General features: G+C 32.6%; 1 protein-coding gene across 8 annotated transcripts in view; it reads left to right on the top strand.

Moving 5' to 3' along the window:
• LOC114349408 (broad-complex core protein isoforms 1/2/3/4/5) overlaps positions 1–21,053 on the top strand; it is a 242,775-nt gene that overhangs the window by 102,991 nt on the left and 118,731 nt on the right. For 2 of the 8 annotated variants that reach the window (XM_028299778.2, XM_028299777.2), the window contains exon 1: positions 10,178–10,528. The exons of 3 other annotated variants lie outside the window; for them this stretch is intronic. The gene's annotated coding sequence lies outside the window, so the exon portion shown is untranslated. Of the gene's footprint in view, positions 1–10,175; positions 10,529–21,053 lie in introns of those variants that run through there. 3 more of the 8 variants (XM_028299770.2, XM_028299775.2, XM_028299776.2) reach the window with 3 other exon arrangements.

The raw sequence follows: 21,053 nt of genomic DNA, 5'->3' as shown, positions 1-21,053 counted from the left end.
CACACCGTTTTCTAGAAAAATCGATTTGAAAATTTTTCGCTTTATGAATTAAAAAAAAAATTAAAAAAAAAACTGTTTAGAAAGACGAAAACTGGTACATTTATTTATATTCCAGAGATAAATCGATTTCATTAATTGCGAATTTCTAGTACCGGTCATAGGCGTCCGTTTTGGGTAGGTCAACTGTTATTTTATAGCATACCTTTCTTGTCTTGAATTTTTGAGCATTTTTGACACTAGATTATTAAATTATGAGGTATTCGAGTACTAAAAGTTACTCTTACTTTATGTTGGCAAAAACTTCGTTTTTTGTTGAAAAGTTCTTTCAATTTTTTTTCAAATTCCAAAAACAAAAAACTTTCAAATCCATTTTTCTAGAAAACAGTGTGTCCTACCGACTTAAAACAAGAGTACCTTTTAGTACTAGATTACCTCACAATTTAATAATCCAGTGTCAGAAATGCATAAAAGTTAAGGACAAAAAAGTTACGCGATAAAATACCCGTTGCTCTACCCAAAACGGACGCCTATGACCGGTACTAGAAATTTGCAATTGATGGAATCGATTCATCTCTGAAAAGTAAATATGCATACCAATTTTCGTTTTTCTAAATAGAAGCGTTCTAGAGGTATTTAAGAAAAACTAATTTCATGATGCCATCTTCAAAGAGCTCTAGCTCCCTTAAGAAGCATTTTCGGACTAGATGAATTGGGCTGAATTATCTTAAAATTATCTAAGGAATCTCCTGCCTTCGTTTGTCGGTAGAGTTTCTGGACACCCTGTATATCTGACTAGATTTTCTTTTCCGAATAGAGACTCTAGCTCGTTATTGTATCTGCGCCTCCATTTGTTTGTCACGCTGTCTCTGCAAGGACCATATATCACTCGAAGGATTTTACGTTCCCACACCAGCAATTTATTTACTTCTCTTTTTGTTAGCGTCCATGTTTCGCTTCCATACGCGACTGCTGGTCGTATTATGGTCTTATATATCTGGATTTTTGCACCTCGTGAAAGAAGTTTGATGTTTCATTGCTAAGAAAGATCTGTTTCCTGCCATTATTCACGTTTCAACTTCTCGCTTTAATTTGTTGTCATTTGTGATTGTTGCTCCAAGATATTTAAATTCTTTAACGACTTCAAAGTTATGAACGTTTATACTTAGTAATATTTTGCCTTGTTCGCCGTCGTTCTTGTTTTGAGACGACTATGTATTTTGTTTTGTCTTCATTTATTTTTAGACCGATGTTTAATGCAGCTTCTTCAAAGCTCGAGAAAATATCCTTAATTTCTAATGTTGATTGTGCTACTGCGTCTACGTCATCGGCAAAGGCGAGTATGATTTTTGCTCCCCGAGCAGTTTTGTCTGGTTTGATTTTTGGATAAATTTTTCGCATGAAATATTCTAAGGCCAGGTTAAACAACAATGGGGACAACGGATCTCCCTGTCTCAGTCCAGAATTTACGCAGAAAGCATTTAATATTTTCCCCCTATTCTAACTTGTGCGCAAAGGAGTTACTTACAGACATTTGTGTTACCTCACTGTGTGTTATCTAACTATCCTAACAATAAAATTTTTTATCAAAAATGAATAACCATTTTCAATTTCGCTGCAACACGAAACTACAGCCGCATTATATTCTAGTTTAATCAACCAGTGCAGCAAGCACCTCTACCGGTTTCGAAACTTATTAGTCTCTCATCAGGAGGTAGGTACATATATGCTGCTCTCTCTGACCCAACCAGGAGAAACTCCAGCGTGCAATTACGGATTGCAACGAACGAAATGGCAAGGATGACCTAGCAGCAACTGCTAGCAAAAGACTAAGTTTTCAATCTAATAGCACATAAAATAACATTCAAAATATTACCCTACATCCCACCAGATTGAAAACAATGGGAACCTTCTCTGGTTACACCTCCGAGGCTTCTAAAATTTGCAAGCCATAACGCATGCTGGAACTAAAGAAGATGAGGGAATCTTACAATTTATAATTCACGTCCCATCTGCTCAGCGCGGTAAAGTTGCAACGAGAATGGTTCCCTTCGTACTCCAATCAGAGTAAACATGTAAATGAAAAATTAATAAACATTTTCAATTTCGTTAAAAATTTTCTAATTTAATTTTAAATTTGAACTTTCTATTTATTTTAAGATTTTTATAAAGAACATTTGCATTTTGTAAAAGATCAGTTAAATATTTTTTAATAAAAGCAAATATGTTCAAGGATTGCTAAATTTGTTATCAGTAGGCGTTGCAAAACTAAGTAAATAGGGTAATAGAGTGGCAATACTGTCTCGGCCAATAGATATCTAAGTTATTACTATCGCTGACATCTTTGAAAATAACTTCTAGATAAAGATAAGTATTTTTTTACTTTTTAAATTCATTATTTTATCTACTTGTTTACATAAATAAAAAAAATAGATTAGTTTGTTGATAAAATATTGAATCATGGGATTTTTTATCTATAAGAAAGGTATTTCGTTTTATTGATAAAGGCAACTCTTAATATAGTTTTTTTTTCAAAATTATAAATGTTAGATACTGTACATATTTAAAAATTGTTGAAAAACCAGCGACAGGTAAATTTTTATTTAAAGAGTGGCACATATTTCCGATATTTTAGATTATTTTACTTTCATCCTTAAGCCAGGGTAAGAATAACTCCAACGTTTTAAAATTAACGGGGTCAAATAAGATATCGTTTGAAAGCTCTTGCATTTCCCTATATATTTGGCTTTAAACGAAGTTTGCTGCCCATGCAATGATAAAGGTTTGTTATTTCAAATTCTGAAGCATTTGCGGAGTGATTCGTAGGTATTCGTTGATAATTCGTTAACGTAAATCATCTAAAGAAAAGGATGGTTTTCCATAAATTTTTCTTTTGGATTTTTTTTACAAGAAAATCCAGAAGAGACGAATCTGGTGACAGAGGGAGGCATTCAATGCTGCCTGTCTTCCCAATCCAATGCCTTGGAAAATGTTGGTCTAAATATTGACGAACAAGTAAAGCACACTCATAATACGGAGGTCTGTGCTGTTGAAAAACTAAATGATATTCATCATATTGTTGATCACTTTCAACAATATTAGACAAAGCAGAATTAATGACGTCTTTCATTAGTTTTAAATAAATTTTGTCAATCAAATTGCCAGGTAAATAAAACTGTCCTACCAGTAGATCACGAAAAATACCAGATTGTACATTTAATTTTTGAGATGACTGTGTATGCATCTTGTCGAAAATCCTGGGGTTTTAATCAGACCAAACCGCTCCTCATTAAGCTGCTATACATTAAGTGTATTCTATATGGATGAAAAAGGGATTGTAGCTCAATAATCGAAATGCACGTGAATTATTATTTTATTCTTAGAATATATAAGCTATAGGAATTATATCCGCAATACGATATATTTTAAGTTTTTTCAGCATTTTTCTCTTAAGTTAAATCCATTAAAGGGTTGTTTGGGGGTGAAGGGGATGAGCTCAAAAATCGAAACTATATCATTTCAAGAGCTCATAAATAGCTCGTAATTCTGCCGCAAAAATCGATTCAATATTCCTATTTTTTAGTAGTGGGGGCTGACTCAGCCCCCCCCCCCACTAAAATATTCAATTCCTGCTCAGTGGAACGAGCTCAAAATTTTTAATTTGCGGAATATGAGAGCTCATAAATAGCTCATAAATCAGGGCTATTTGTTTCTTAATTTTTACAAGTGGGGGGGGGGGGGCACCTCAACACGGGTCAAAATTTACCTAAACTCGTGTTAGTTACTCGTTCAAGCCATTTTAACTACAGCTTTTTCAAAACGAAGCACTTTGAATCAATGAAACTTAGAGATCATATAAATAATACATAGACAAAGTAACTTGTGAAGTGGTAATGTTAAAATTTATTTGTGATGCTAATTAGGGAGTGATTTTCGCGATTTTTTTACCAAAAAATAAAAGGGAACAAAAATAATTGGAGCGTAATTCACTTACTTTTAACAAGTTTTTTTTAAAACAAAAATAAACCTTTTTTTAAACACTTTAAAAAAGTTTAAATGAATTTTCCCCTAAAAGTGCTCAGTTTTTGGGTTATTTCACATTGTTTTTTCAATTTTTTTATGGGCTATATCTTTGCTAAGAATATTTTTTTCGCTAAAATACTTACTTTTTGAGTTATCTCCAAAGAACCGTCTTAAAAACATGTTTTTCTTCTGTTAAAAATGAACATATTCACTTAGTATTGACTTAGTGAAAAAACTCTATAGATGAAAAGTAGTTTAGAATCAGTCATTTTATCCAATTCCGGTCTTATTTTGAATGTATTTATTTCATCTTCGAGAGGGGGGCATTCCCCTTCATTCTTGTAAAATGGAGGGGATGTAGAATTGTAAACTTTTTCTTATATAATAATAGACAATTTCAACTACCTATTCCCAAATTTTCATCCTTCCTTTATTTTTTTTGGAGTCAGATTGTTCTTTGATCGGGCTACAGTTTTACTTATAGAAAATAAGTTCCTTTATTTTGACGTTTTAATTTTTACTTTAATTTTAGTAAAACGACAACATCAAGATATTTAAAAAAACATTGTATATTATGGCCAATAAAAAATTTGATTTCAATCTAAAATAGAAGTTTTACTACTATACAAACTAAAATCTAAAAGCATGCGGAAACACGCCACTCAAGCGAAAACTACAAAGAAGCTGTTTCGCGGAGGATGAGAATCAACCTTGAATTAAAAAGCCAATGAAAAGTGCATTGCAATACATTCACCAATTTTTTAAATAGGAAAGGAAAATTGATTGAAAGGTTTTATTTTAAATTTAATTGAGAATTGCAATTTATTTGAGAATAAAATACTTTGTTTACTGTGTAATTAATAAATATTGATAATATTGATAAAATAAAACGTTTAAATCATTAAAATATAAAAAATCTGTTTCTTCTTTATGTGCCTATTAATTATCATATGGTAGCTATACTGATGTGAAGAATATCAGTAAACATTTTCGTGTCAGCTTTAGCTCGAAAGAGTTCCTCCAGCTAAAATCGCGCCCATTTTGTTATACTGGCTAATCAAGACACCTACTTAGGCTCAATGCATCGCTTTCATGTATCTATGCCAGTCATAGTTAGTAGCTTTTCTAGTGATATGATTAAATACAAAAGATAGGTATCTCTGGAGGTAAACCACCAGGGAAAAACCCAGTAGATTCTGCTCTATTACATATACAGGCAAGACTGGCAAGATATCAACAAAAATTACCAAACAAATAAAAAAGAATGGCATAGGTAACACCACATTTAAGAACAAACAACAACTTAAGCAAATACAAATGCAGACACACAGTAAAATACTTCACTTGAGAAAAACACACTAAAGTATTGAAAACACAAGTATGTCAGTTCTTTATTGTTAGAATTATTTTATTTTTATTATTTTATGTATGTATAAGAAAATGGTAATCCATTTCTTGAAAAACGTCAATGTCTCTAGTTATTGTCGTTAGAGTTACTACCAGATGTGTTCATCTGGTAGTAACTACATATAACGAAAATAACTAGGGAAATTACAAATTAATGTCACTGCAGCTGTTTCGGCAGAATGAAATTAATGAAAGGCATCTGGAGATCAACGAAATTAAGATCTTAAGAAGGATTGCTGGAAAAATATTACAGGACACCGTAAGAAGTGAGGAAATCAGACGCATATTATGTGGGGTAGACAATATAAATACCTAGGTAAAGAACAGAAAAGAAAAGTGGAATTAACACATAAGCAGAATGTTTGAATCAAGGATAGTAAGAATAGTCAGGGATAAATCACCGTTAGGCAGAAGAAGTATAGCACCCAAGGAAAAGATGGAATGACAATTTAGCGACAGAATCAAAAGGCACCGTTGAAGAAAAACAGGCAGTACTGTCTATATAAAAGAAAAATAAGAAGAAGAGTGACTACCAGAATAATACAGTATTTCAGTATTACCTGTCACATGTTCCTGATCCCGATTAGCCGTCTCAGCTCGTTATGGTAGGGGAGCCCAAGCGGGGATTTTTGCAGTCACTCGAGCGCGTCAGATTAGCATATGGTGAGAGACCTGGTACCCTGCAGATGTACCTCTACTATATATTGGCTCTTGACACAGGGGAGTTCGTTAAGGGGGGCCCGAAAAAAAAAATCTACCCTTAAAAAAGCTCGAAATTGTCAGATTAAGATAAGGTAGATTAAGTACATGCAAAAGAGTGTATATTTCAAAAATCTGACGATTTGAGCCGGGCGTAAGGAAATGGGTGAGTCCCAAAATTTCACAAGAAAAAAGCGAATATTTCGCGAAATGAATGACAGATCGAAAAACTAAAAAATATGTGCTCAACATTTTTTAAAAATCTATCGAATGATACCAAACACGACTTCTCACAGAGAGGGGTGTGGGGTAAATTTAATATTTTTAATACGAATCCCGCGATATTTCGCGAAATGAATATCAGATCGAAAAACTGTAAAATACACTTATTCAATATTTTTGAAAAATCTGTCAAATGACACCAAATGCGACCCCCCATGGATGTGGGGTGGGGGGTTACTTTAAAATCTTAAATAGGAACCCTCATTTTTTATTGCAGATTTGGATTCCTTACGTAAAAATAAGTAACTTTTATTCGAAACATTTTTTCGAATTATGGATAGATGTCGCTATAATCGAAAAAAACGATTGTTGGAAATGGAAAATTAAATTAAAAAATGGCAAGCGCCCACTAAAATGGAAAACTTTACTTAACTTTTTTTGGTTTTAGGACCTACTTTTTACAACCCAATAGGTCCCCAAAGCGCTCGAGTGACTGCACATTTAGCATACTTTGCTCCCCTACCATTAGTGCTCATGACATGTTTCAACCTTTCGATTTTTGATTACGATAAAAATTGTAAAATAAAAAACGAGAAGAGTCAAAAAAAGCAAAAAGAAGTTCTTTAAATCAAAATAAACGGAGAATCAGTTAACTGAAAATAATTATTCTCAATTACAGTGGAACCCCAATAAGTCGGGCTCCGATAACCCGGAAGTCCGGCTAACCCGGACCGATTTTCATCAGACATAACAAACGCTTTTTCAGTTTGAATTTTTTACCAAGAAATTAACAATACTCTATACAACTGTACGAAATTTAGATGTACTGTGCATATGTATTTTCATGTTTTTGCAATTATAATGGAGTTTATCTGTAAGTATAACGTATTTTATTAATTTTTACCATATTCTCCGGTTAACCCAGATTTTCGATAACCTGGATCAGTCGCGATTCCGATTAATCCGACTTATCGAGGTTCCACTGTACAATAATTGCGTCTGGATTCCGGCAAGACTTGCATCTGATTTCGAAGAAATACCCTCAATCTCAAATCTCAACAATGAACAACCGAAGATAAATCTGGAACTGACTACCGTTAGCAAACAAAATTTTAAACGAAAATTTTAAATACATAATAATGATCTGGGTAGGTACTTGGCTACTTGAACTAAATCTTACATATAGAGGTATCCTTGCATTTGACTTTTTGATAACAAAAACAAAAAAATTAACAACCTACATACAATTATGCCAAAGTGGACAACTTTAAGGATATTGCCAACAATTCTGCAGCTTGCCATTTGTCAACGTAGTTTCAGAAAATTGAAACTTATTAAAACATTTAAGATTTAAGATCAACGATGACAAATAAAAGATAAAATAGCTTGGCAATTTTGTCACTAGAAAATGAAGTTGCAAAATTATAAAGATGACCGCAAACATTCAAAAGTTCAGATTCAAAAGCTATAAAATGATATGTTTTAATTACTTTTTTCTACTCTACGTCTTATTATGTATAAGTTTTTAGTTTGTGAAAAGTGTCATTATAGATAGCAATGCGTGAAGGGTTTAAAGTGTGCGTGAAGTAACAATGTATCTTAAATGGGATTTACTTTTTCGCACTGTTTTTTGGCACACTTTCATATTATAAAATATCCTTAACGTTCGCTTTGTCATGGTGATGACATAATGAGAAATAAATTACAACAAAAGTTTTGACAGTTTTGTGGTTTGAAAGAAGTTAGAATTTTTAAATGTCAAAGTTCTAATAATTGTAAAATAGAAATGAATTGCAGTGACGAAGTGTTACAGTTTTTTTATTTGTTTATCGTAGATAAAATATTGTATGAAATTGCGCGTGAAGTACTTTTTGCGAACTTACGCGATGTATAGCACTCGCTCTGCTGTCGCTCGTGCTCTAATCATCGCGTGCATTCGCAAAAAGCATACTTCACGAACTGTTTCATAAATAGCTATTATGAAACATACTTATTTACTTTGTTTTTCAAAAATTTCATCTCTATTTAATATCATAAATCAGTGATTCCCAACCTTTTATGTCTGGCGACCCACCTTCTGATGTTTCTTCATATTCGCGACCCATCCCTCACCTCCATCGGTTGTAAGCCTGACATGTTTGGACCAAATAGTTCCATTTTCGCAAACAAAACCACCCAAGGAATCCAAAATGTCTTGGCCAGTGTTTAGCGTGTGGCAAAATAACATTTCTTCTTCAACTGATCCATTGAAACTAAACCTTACTAAGCATAAAAAATTAACTTTGTCAGCAATATCTGTACTTTCGTCTAATTGTAAAGAATAAAAGTAAGTTTCTTTCATTGCAGATATTAAACTCTCATTTACATTAACAGACATTTCCTCGATTCTACGTTTCCCTGACGCCACATTCTCCATATTTGACAGAGTCAAAGTCATTTCTTTGAAAAACATCAAAGGTTTATTTAAGGTTTCTGGATGTTAGGTTGACATGTGGTTGAAATTAGGTTTAGAAGGTTTCATACTTTCGTTAACCAAGATTTTGAAACAAAGGGGTACCTTGGGGTATAGGTTCTTCTTCCGTACCTACCTATGAACGTGAATCCGTATTGAAGGTATTCAGGACTATATTTTCGTAAAATTGTCTTCCCTTTCTTAACATTTGAAATACTTGAGGCGCTTTAGCGTCATTACTAGTAGATGGACGATTAAGCTCACCTTCGCCAGTAGATTGCAGTTTTCTCTTAACACAAGAACTACTTTTCAGCCAGTTTTCCATCGTTAAATAGTATAAAAAGTAGTGAAAAATTCACTACTTTTAAACGACAACACCGCTAGAAAGAATATCAAGCCTCTATCATGTTATTACTCGGGCAAATACCAGTGTCAGACTGAGAACAAGAACCGAGGTTTGGGTCCGAGTAAGGCTGATGGAGCTAGGACGAGGACGTGGACGATACGGCTGTCTTACCTACTCAGCTACTATAAGAGGCACGCCGCGACCCACCTGAAATCCGCCCGCGACCCACTAGTGGGTCGCGACCCACCGGTTGGGAAACGCTGTCATAAATCATTGTTTTTGTACTGCTTTGAAATAATGATCCTATAGCATTACATACTTCCGGTAGATAGGTATGTATTTGAAAAAGTCATATAGTCCAAAAAAGTCATAGACAGAATAAATAATGAGCTATTTCAACTCATGAAGTAATTATATCACGATACATGTATCGATATAATGTATATTGTCGCTAACCACTAATAAACAAATATAGCTTTATGAGTAGATTAGATTTATTAGAACATTCCAATTTTAGTTCAACTTTACTCACTGTTTTTTTTTAATCTGCTATTAGTCTTAAATTTTTGATTTCTGAAGATATGTCTGTCTCAATGTCAATTTTCCGATAGGCCGGTATTGATAAGATAAATAACTAATTATCATATAATTAAATTTATAGAACCACTAATTAACAAAAGTGTATGCAAATATTTTATACGTATTATGTTCTAAAATTATAATAAAAATTCCCATTTTACATTTATAAAATCGTCAGAAAGGCAGTAGGTACGGCAAAATGCCGATCAACTTTTTTTTAAACAAAACTTCCCAACCGGCAAATACGGAAAACAGGTGACATGTCCTTGCGAATAATGAGGAAAAGAGTAGATATCCTGAGTAGCGGAGTAACAAGGACCTCTCTTCGCAGCAGTAGTCGCAGTAGAGCACAGATTTACTGTTCGATTTTTTTATTTTGATATTTTTAATTGCGGGCCTGTACCGACTCGTTATTCTGCGCATTTTCATTCGGAAAGCGCGGGAGAGGGGTAGCAAGGCACACGCACTATTTTTTAGTGCTGGCTTATTACAGCAGATGTCTCATGGCCATGTCCCAATAAAGAATAAGCTCCTCGTCATTTTTTGCGCGCTTCAATTTTTAATATACGCCTGCAACCCGTGATGTTCTGACGAACGGTGGCTCTTGCGATTATTCATACGATTTCGCGAAGTGTCTCTTACTCATTACTCAAACAGTTTTTGAATTTTGGCGCGTTTTTGTGTGTTTTCAAAACATCTGTGTGATCCAGCAGGAACGCGCGAACTCTAAGATATGTTGCCCTAACAAAAAATGGATTCGACAGAGAAAACAACAACTCCTCAATGACTAAATTATCTCTCAGGTAATAGTTTACACATATTTTAGCGTAAACAAACGTAAAAAATTAATTATTTTTTAAATACATTATTTATATATCTTTTAACAATTAGTTGACACAGTATTTTTATTTTTAAACGTTTTAATAACTGTAAACCCTTTTTAAACGCTTTTCTTTTTGAATCATCTATTTCAATGACTAATATTTTTCATTTAAAAAATGTAACTAACGTATTGCTTAGAATCCTATAAAATTTAATGAAAACAAAAAAATCCTTTGATACTTTCTCATTTTTGACGTTTTAACCATTTTAGGGAAACACTACTAAAATTTAAATGAATTTTTGTCCGAACTTCAAAATAAAATAAATGCACAATCCTGATATTTTTGACACAATTAGAGCAAACATAATCAAAGAATTTACCTCAATATGTTGTAAATATACTGAAATAAAAACAAATCGTCCCGTCAATAACAATTAGATCACTTTTTCATATTTCCGCAATTTTTTTTAAATCCTGCTAATGCGTGCGGATATTCCTGCTAAGTCGTTGAAAATTCCTGCCGTTTTTTGGAAAATTCTTACGAGTTGCTATGGTAACGGTATTTTAAACAAAACAAAAGTGTCCGTGACCGGCTTAGTAGTCTAGTGGCGTTTCGTTGTGTGTGTGTCTAGCTAGCGCCGGCAAAATCCTTTCCCTTTCGTTTCGTCTCGGTCCGATTTTTTTCTTTACACAGACAGCTTGATGGCCATGTTTCCGTGTCCCCACCAAGCACATTCGCGCACTATCCTATTGAATTTTTTTATGATAGTGAACTTTATAGACCAGGACGCCTAGACAAAATTATCAGTTACTACATTTATCGTAAACTAAATTAAGTATTAGAGAAAAAAAACGAGAACGAGGATGTTTATTGTAATTTGAAATATCATTAAAATAATTACAAATTAAACACATTATTAAATTCAAATTATTTTATGTATTTGCTACATTTACACATTCTGCTTTTCCTTTCACTTATTTTGTGATATATTTATACATTTATTGAAGCGTTTATTTGAAAAACAACACATTATGTCCATTTTTCGTAAATTCGACTTTATTTATTCTGCTCATAGAATAGTAGTTTCTTTATCTATGTAGACTAACACATTCAGTTGTGAAAAAATCTCAGATGTCCGGAGTAAACTACATAAGTAGAACATTTGGATAGTTTTAGAAAAACTACAGATGTTCATGCATTTTGTTGTAAAAGCAACACTTGTCCCATCTTAGTCTATGGTCATCGTTAAGCGTGAATGATTTTATCCGTAAATTTATCAGTTGTGTGCATTCTTTGTTAGTAATAGGTGATGTTTGTTTCTTTTGTATGTATTAGAAATAGTTCAACTTGGCGGAAACTGTTCAACACAATACCTCTATATTTTCCAATATATTTTGCTAAGTTTGTACCTATTTTTACTTAAAATATCAATAAAAATATTAAACCAACTTGTGCAATTATTTTGATATTGATATGCACATTCCTCCTAATAAATATCTTAGTCAAATAAAATATATAACATAAATTGAATCTGGGCAGTTTTTCTTGATTTGCCAAAATTTTAATTTTTGGACAAGTGTTGTTTTTTAAATAAACGCTTCATTTTCTTATATTTCACCTTCTTAAATCTCAAATTTTTTTTATGGATCCCTTAGTTACTAACTCTAAACACTTCCATTTTGATATGCTTTGTTCCATTTTGCTTTCTGGCAGGTTTCCCCCACTTTTTCACTATTTAACTAATATCTAGAACCAGAATTATCATTTATGTACTTTTTTCATTCTAAACCGTTATATACCTTGGTGTTTGCTAAATTTGTGTGTATACACATGCTATATTTTTTTATTATTCTTTAATACATCTTCATTTATATGTACAGTTCTGTTACTGTAAAAAGGTAAATATATAAATAATGTATAAATAAATACCCGTTTTGTCTGTATTGTATTCTATTAGTTTGTCTCTATTTTAGTATAATAATAATTTAATAATAATTTAGTATAATATTTTTGTATTCAATCTTCTATCATTTGTTTTATATAATCTTATTGACCTGGAATAATATATTAAAATTGCTAATCTTTCTTTTTCTTCTTAAATTTGGCTGAGAATGAGAAAAAATGAATGTTTGTATTGTTTACATTGGGTAAATGACTGTCCCCATTCCATTGTTAATGTTTCATACATATCAATTATGTATATTCCAATATATATTTGCCCTTCGGACTAGTCCATATTTCTTCTTCTTTTTGGCATCATAACACTGGACGAGTCTTTGCCTGCCTGGCTGTCCTTCCATTTAGATCTCTCTTGTGCCCTTCTCCTCCATTGTTTCTTATTTATGGTTTTCAGAAGGTATTCCACGTCATCCAACCATTTCGTTCTAGACCATATAGTCATAATATAGTCCATATTTACTTTAATTTATTCTTGAGTATAATTTATGTCATCATATATGGATCATATCATTTATTATCAGCTAACAGTCAATTTCAAAGTAACACATTTTGCTAAATGTGTCAATTTCAAAGTAACACATGCTAAAGATGTGATGTTCGCAGGAAATACTCAAAGCAAATTAGAGAAATTATTCGAATAGTGAGAACAAGCATTTGAAGAAAATAGTTTAAAACTTTAAAGACAGGATATTGAGAATTACAGTTTAAAAATTCAGGATAACTACAAATATGATGTTAACTTTAGATAGTGAAATGGTTATGAATGCTAATAGCTTTAAATATCTAGGATAGGTACTTCAAACAAAGGAATGAGCAATCGGTGGAGATGTATGCAGTACGGTTAAAATGGGACGGATAAAATAGAAGTAGGCAGGTGGTGTGTTGTGTAAAAGGTATATTCTATTAAAACTGAAAGACAAATTCTATAAAACTATTATAAAGCCACCTAAAGCACACCAGGTAGCTAGGGTAAATGAGAATACATACTAAGATAGTACTAGGATACATACTAGGATAGTGAGTGAAATAGAAACGAAAAAATTAAGATTTTAATATAATAGAGTAAGCCTAAGCGTGGCACTAATTGGGACTAAAATGAGAGAGCGTAGATTAAGTTTTTGGGTCATATTCAACGTCAAAATGATACACACAATACAAATAATCTCTTAGTTACAAGTTCCTAAAAGGAGTAGGAGATGACCAAAAAAGACCTGGAGAGATGCTTAGCCAAAACAAGACTTTGAAGATGAATAAAGACAGAAATTGAGTACTAGAGAAGCCGAACATCGAAGACAAAAAGAATAATAAATAGAATAAAATGTACATATTTCGTCGTCACGGGAAATCCTAATCACTAATCTATTTTTGTTTCAATAACTACACATATTTGGACCAATATTTTTCAACTTTTGTATTTTTTCTTGATACATTTAAATAGTTATTTTCCTAACGAGTGCAGAAAGTCATACTTTTCCGCACGCGATTGCAGTTTGCCGAACGAAGCGAAGCGGAGTGCGGAAAAGACACTTTCTGCAAGAGTTAGGAACAATATTTTTTCTACGAGCATTTAAAAATGACCAAATTAATTGAATTAATATAAAAATACATACACAAATTAAATCTTTGACAAGGTTGTCAAAACCAAACTTTCTATATAATTGGTTAGCATGACGACGATCTAATAACACCGAATTTAATTCAATGCGGTGCCTAAATACCTGTTATGTACAGGTTTTAATATTTTAAAGGCATAGCAACGATGTCAAACAAAGCAATTATTGTCAAGAAGCACGTCACACACTTTAAAATTTATCTTTACTTACGAATTAAAAAATAATTCAGTGATTTAGATGGCATCAAGTGACGAAGAACTACCTCCATCTATCCTCGACGTTGTCAATTATCTTAATTTGTTACCGGAAAAATCAGCAAACAGGTACAAGAAAGAATACAATATTTTTATGAGTTGGTGTAAAGAAAAAAGTGTAAATAGCTTAAAAGAAGAAGTGTTTTTGGGTTATTTTATTAGTCTATCCAAAATCTGCAAACCAAATAATTTGTGGTCCCGCTATTCCATGCTCAAGTCAGTATTAAAAATTGAAAAAAATGTCAATATAGGCGATTATTTTAAGTTAACAGCATATTTGAAGAAAAAAGCGTAGGATTCAGTTGTACGTTCAATATAAACATTGTAAATAATAAATAGATATTATTAAAATTACATATTTTGTATTTGATAATAATAAAATTGTTAAAAAGTTGACTTAATTCTGTGACAATGTTGTCAAAACCAAACTTTCAATATAATTAGTTAGCATGACGACGATTTTGGTTTCCATGACGGTGGATACGCGTGCGGAAAAGTAAAACCGCGTGCGGAAAAGTAAACCGCGTGCGGAAAAGTAACACGCGTGCGGAAAAGTAAAACTTTCTAAACTAAAATGCGTGCGCGAAAGTAGACATTATTGCACGCTCGTAGAAAAAATTATTTTCATCATCATTCGCCAGTATATAGTGCAAATCTATTTGATTGATTTTTATTTCAAGTTGTTTTTTAATATTTCTATGACCTATATCTTTTCGATGCAAACATTCAAAGCTCGATGTAAACATTCAAAGCTCGATGTAAACATTCTTGGTAATAGTCATATATTATCTATGAGTATAATATTATTGCTTCCCTTTGTATATTTAAATTGTGTTATTCCCCAAAATTTAGTTACAGTGATTAATATAACTGCAAACAACTTTAAAGTATGTGTCTAGTCATTTTTAATTTATTTTGTATTTTGATTTTCATTGAACGGACTAGAAGATTTGATTAAATATAATATTAATCATATCTTGCAAGTATAATGTTGTTTCTCGTGTCATTCATTTCAAGTTTAGCTTAAATTAACAGGTTTGCCTGTTTCTGTAATTTCATTGCTTCAGAATTGTATATATTTACTACTTTCCACTTTATTTACCGTAATATTACATTTGAAACATTTTAAATGTTGCGGTTTTTGCGTCATTAAAGAAACTGTTTCTTCTCCGATACGTGCAAAACTTCATGCAAAATTTGCCACCTATATACGCTTCTCTTTTTACGAGAAGAAATACTTATCCCTTTATGTTTGAAAAAATGGGCTCATGTTTAGTTTAATATATAAATATGTTTTATATTCTAGTATTTTTGTTATAATAAATCGCATCCAAAATAATCCTGCTTAAATATTCGTGCTTCCTGGACTATAAACCGGCTGATCTAGCGTGGACCCAAACCGATCTAGAGAAAACTATCAAGGCCATCTGTCATCGGCCGCCTTAATTTTTTCCAGACCGGGTATTGTATCGATTTTTAAAAAGCGTTTAATACCGTGAAAATTCTTAAAATAGACCTTTCTGCCGTTTGTTATCGAATTTATTGGATGATGGATTCCATGGTTCAAGTAAGTTGTTTGTTTTGCGTTATGAATAAATTAGAGAGAAAAAATCGCACACTACGCGAAAATAGATAAATATAACCTGAAATCTAAAATGGTTTGTTTATATGATTATAATAATATATTATTTGTTGATGTAAAATGGAAATAGCTACTACTGTACTTAGTTGTTGTATTAAAGATTTGTTATAAATTATGTAGTGGTACCTGGGCAATTTTTTACTTTCGTACGTCGAGAGAGTAGGTAGATTTTTAATTTTTAGAATAAAGGAATTTTATGTACCTATAAGTACTTAGTTTTTTAGCATGTTTTCTTCTCAGTTCTGTTTAAAATTATGTACATTGCTTCTTTTTATTCAACACTGAACCTGAAGATTCTATATCTACCTATGGTAAGAACATTGCTACACCTGTTTTTCCTATACCTATATAATTCATAGACTATTTTCGGGACCGGAAGTGGAAACTTATGATTTCATCAATTTCATCAATTTTTCTGTACTGTTGGCTGAACTGATCCTGAGACGAATTGACAGGTAAATGGACCATAAAACTGAATGATCGATTTTTTTCTTTTTTATAGGCCATATACAATGTCCTTCCAGTGGCGGATCCAGGGGAGGGCGATGGGGCGATTGCCCCCCTCTCACACCAAGTTACATATAAAGATTATAAAAACATTCATTTATTCATTTATTTTTCATAGAAATTTAGTCAATCGCCCCCTCCCCCTCTTGACGATGCTGAATCCGCCACTAGGTCCTTCTTCCATCTAGTGTTATTTTCCCATCGGCCGCTTATTTTGCAAAACATCGCTAATATGAGGATTCGATTTTCGTCTCGATTTATTCCATCCGTTAACTTTTACTGTTTAAAACGAATTAATAATAATTCCTTCCTTCTCTACTTAATCTCATCTAATTCTGTTTGCTTTTATCCTACGCGGGATTGACTTACTTAACTAATAAATGTCTTCATTTCACCATTCAAAGTTACAATTTTAATATCGTTAAATAAACCTCCTAGATACTTTTTTCTTGTCATTACTATTCCATTATTTGTTTTATAATCTTTCAGTACTTCCTACTACACAGACTACATCATCTAAAGGATAAATAAAGAGTACATTAACCTATTTTTACATGAAATTGATCAGTTTCTCCCATACCTGTTCTAACACTAGGTGCTTTTCCTTCGTATAGGTACATCTTTTAAAATCATCACATACTCGCCAGGGACTTCTTTTTTCTTAAGCATTCATCGCAGGTCCTCTCGAGGAACCTTATCATATACTTTCTCAATATCAATGGGTAGGGGAGAGTTGGACAAAACGGGATACCATTCTTGTTTATTCTTACTGTGGAAAATATGTTAAAGAAATTATCATATTATTATTTTTATAGGTCTAATATATTTATTGAAGCACACAAAAACATATTTTTAGCTATTTTTAATGACTGGAAAATAGTAAAAAAAAATATTTAACAGAGTCCTACAAATCCCGTTTTAGCATACCATGGTTGGATAAAACGGGATAGGTCCACAATATTTAATTTTTTGTATGAAATTTTCTAAAAAGTATAATCAGGTAGACGTAAGACTGCAAAGTAAAATTTACTTTTGAAAAAACAATATCTTCAGTAGTCAGAAACCTAAAAATAGGCGTTTTTATGTTTTATTACAAAATAGGAAATAAGACCTTTTATTTAGGACTAGGTACGTATATCAGAACAAGAGTCACATAAAAATAGGTTGTTCTTTTCTACGGTATGAGAATACGCTTCATACCGCTATTTAAAAAATGAATAGGCCCTCAAATAAATAGGTGGATAAAACGGGACATAAGAAACTGTATCCCATTTTATCCAACTTATAAGTGTTCCGTTTTATCCAACTCAGACATTTTTCAAAACAAAAATTGCTCCTGCCTAAACCTGAAAGTATAATTAGATAGACTACACATGAGAATACTCGCTAATGAGTGCTCAATTAAATGCAATAGTCATCAATTAAATGTAATAGTGACCGAATTATATTTTTATACATGTAGGCAATATAATGTAGAAAACAACGCACTTAAAAGTAAAAAGTATCAAAAAAAAATAGAGTCAAGCAATTCTAAACCCCAAAATTTTTAATTAAATAGTTGGATCGAGGTAAAACGAACTGAAAATGTTAAAAATGACGACTGAGAACAACTTTTCGTCGTTGTCCGATTGATAGCAGCACTAGCTGGGTATCCCGTTTTATCTGACTATCCCGTTTTATCCAACTCTCCCCTACTATAATACTATTTCTTTCTTTTTGCATTCAGTGTCTTTCTACTGTAGAAATGTTTTTCTGTTGCTTCTTTTTCGACATCTTCAAAAAAACTCAAAAATTGAATTTTAAATGCTTATGTTAATATTGTTAAAAATTTGATATTAACAGTGATGACCGTGGATCTCCATTTGTGCTTCACTAATATCTAAACAATATTTATATAATACATACAGACATGTTTTTAATCTAACTATATTTTACGCTTGTGTTTTATGTATTACAAAATTGTCACGAAATGAAACATTATAATTATTGCTCGGAGCAGTACCCACTACGTTTTTAATCTAGGGATGAGCCACAATAATAGGCCTTTAACTTATTTCGTCTGCTTTAAGATATGTACTGTTTTCAACTATAGCTAAAGTCATCACAGGCTCATGACCGGTTTCTATCTCTTAAATTCCTTATTTTTCCGTAAGGATTAGAACATTTTCTGTGAGGGCATTCAAGGGCATTATTTGTTTTTTAAAAAGCATTTTCCAGAGTTGGAAACTTATATCAGAACATAAAAGAATCTATTAACGAAAAGGAAAAAATCGTAACATCTAAAAAAACTTTAATTGACGATAAAGCTAAAACTTTACATAAAACCCACACGCATTTACTTATCTTCTGACGTGAATGCAAGTGCAATGAATATTCTTAACCGTATTTAAATTCATCCAAAATTATGGAACTTATGCTTGTGTTATTTGTGACTGCTATACGCGAAAGTATTGAACGAAAGTTACTCGACAACTCAGTATGTTTACTTTACCTTAACTCAATATTTAAGACAAGAAGGGATAGATTATTATATATGTACTTACTGTGTGTTAATAATAATTTAATTATGTGGTGAACTAAATGAAATTGATATTTACCTGCAATCAGTTGGTATCAGTTTGCATCATTTGGTGTTCACTTATAGGCCTGGATCCCGCGTACCAAAAAACAGTTGATTAATAGCAAGCTAAAAATTTGTTAATAGTTTAACGGTGTCTAGTCGGACAAACTTTGATGTATGACTGGAACATGGGGAGTGTATGACTGGAACATCCTAATAAGTTTATGATTGCGAAAACTAGCAAGCTGTTTTTAAGTTATTTCAATAGCAAACTTTATATTAGATATGAAAAAATGTTTGTCCGACAAATATGTTGCGCATTTTAATAAGTCCGACACGTAGAACACGTCAAATGACAGGAATTATATTGGTGGTAAATGGCAGTCTGATTTTTGCATGAGAGTTTAATGAAAGGGTCATTCAATTGGAAGTTCTGTCCGACAAAATACATGGGATGCTTTCGTAGTCTGACGTTCGAAATCTGTAAGCTGTTCCACAATTAAAACTTCGCCTGTTCCAATGTTCCAGTAGGTACATCAAAGTTTGTCTGACTAGACACCGTGAAGCTATTGACAAATTTTCAGCTTGCTATTAATAACAAGATTTGGTTTACTGCTATTTGGAATTAATTGATCGTCCCTTTAATAGTTTTTCCTATTGCTTGAATAGCTGTATCATCACCAAAGGTAGCAATAGTGTTATTTTATAGTACAGCCATATCGCACGTGTATAGTAGATAGGTATAGGATAACATACATAATACACTGCCTTGTGGAACACCTGCTCGAATTTCTCTTAAGTCTGGTAAACTGTATTCCTATTCACAGTTATATAAAACTGCAAAAGTTATTTGGGCATAAAAGTTTTTAATTTATGTATTAAACCTTTATGCCAGATTTTATCAAAGACCTGTGTAAAGTCAGGGTAGATTGTTGAACAACCTTTCCTTTTTTTTTAATTCTTTTCTGACCATAGTGGTCTATCTGTTCAATACAACTAGAAATGTTCAACACAACTATCTTTTCTAGTTGTGTTGGTTAGCTCATCTGTCAGTAAATGGCAACTCAGAACATTCGTCGCATTAATATTTTCCTTTATTTTTAACCTCACTTCTTTAGGTGAAGTTAGTCCAATTTCTTTTTCTAGATTTCTGTTGACCTAGAGCACAGTATGCCAACAGTATCATTATTATAGTGTCGATTCAAGTGGTCCAAAGAAATAGTTGACTTCGTCATCAGGAATCTGTACGATCTTGAGCAAATACAGTATGTGATGGTAACTACATATTTGAGAATTACGGCTATATCAAAAACAGTTTCCAGTAAGACAATCGATTGGAAATGATTGGTTTCACAGCAATGAGTCTCAAATGTCCTTGGTATATCGCAGATTCTGCCTTTGGATAGGAGATGTTCTTAGAAGAGTAAGATGATTACGTGCAGAAGGTAAAAATTTACAAGTTCCCTTGGATAAAACACCCGTCAGAATTTGTACAGAACGTGAAAAATTTGGCAGCTGATGATTACATATCGAGCGTAACGCATTGTCCATTGCAGTGCCATACCTACAGCCGTAATTCAATCTATTTCCAACAACAATTCAATCTGTGTTGAACTTTTGACTACCATTAAAAGGCGAAAGGCGAAAGACAGCATACTAGGGGCACGTACTTAGAAATGATAAGCACGAGTGGTTGCATCTGATTATGAAGTGTAAAATGGAAGGAAGAAGGAGTCCTGGTAGATGACAAATATCCTGGCTGAAAAACATGCGCGACTGGAATGGGTTAAACACACACGTTTAAAAAAAAGCAGAAGATGAAGATGAATTTGCAATGGGTCATTATTGGAGTCGGCACTAGAAGAAGTTTCCAACAAGACAAATCACCTTTTTATTCATCAAGTGTTACTACAAATTCTTTATATAAAATAACGTGATCCCGAGCATGGCCCTCTCGTTCCCCATATCT

Source organism: Diabrotica virgifera, chromosome 1 (assembly GCF_917563875.1).
Source record: "Diabrotica virgifera virgifera chromosome 1, PGI_DIABVI_V3a".
In the NCBI taxonomy this organism is placed as follows: Eukaryota; Metazoa; Arthropoda; class Insecta; order Coleoptera; family Chrysomelidae; genus Diabrotica; species Diabrotica virgifera.
This window is presented reverse-complemented; position numbering and strand designations above follow the sequence as displayed.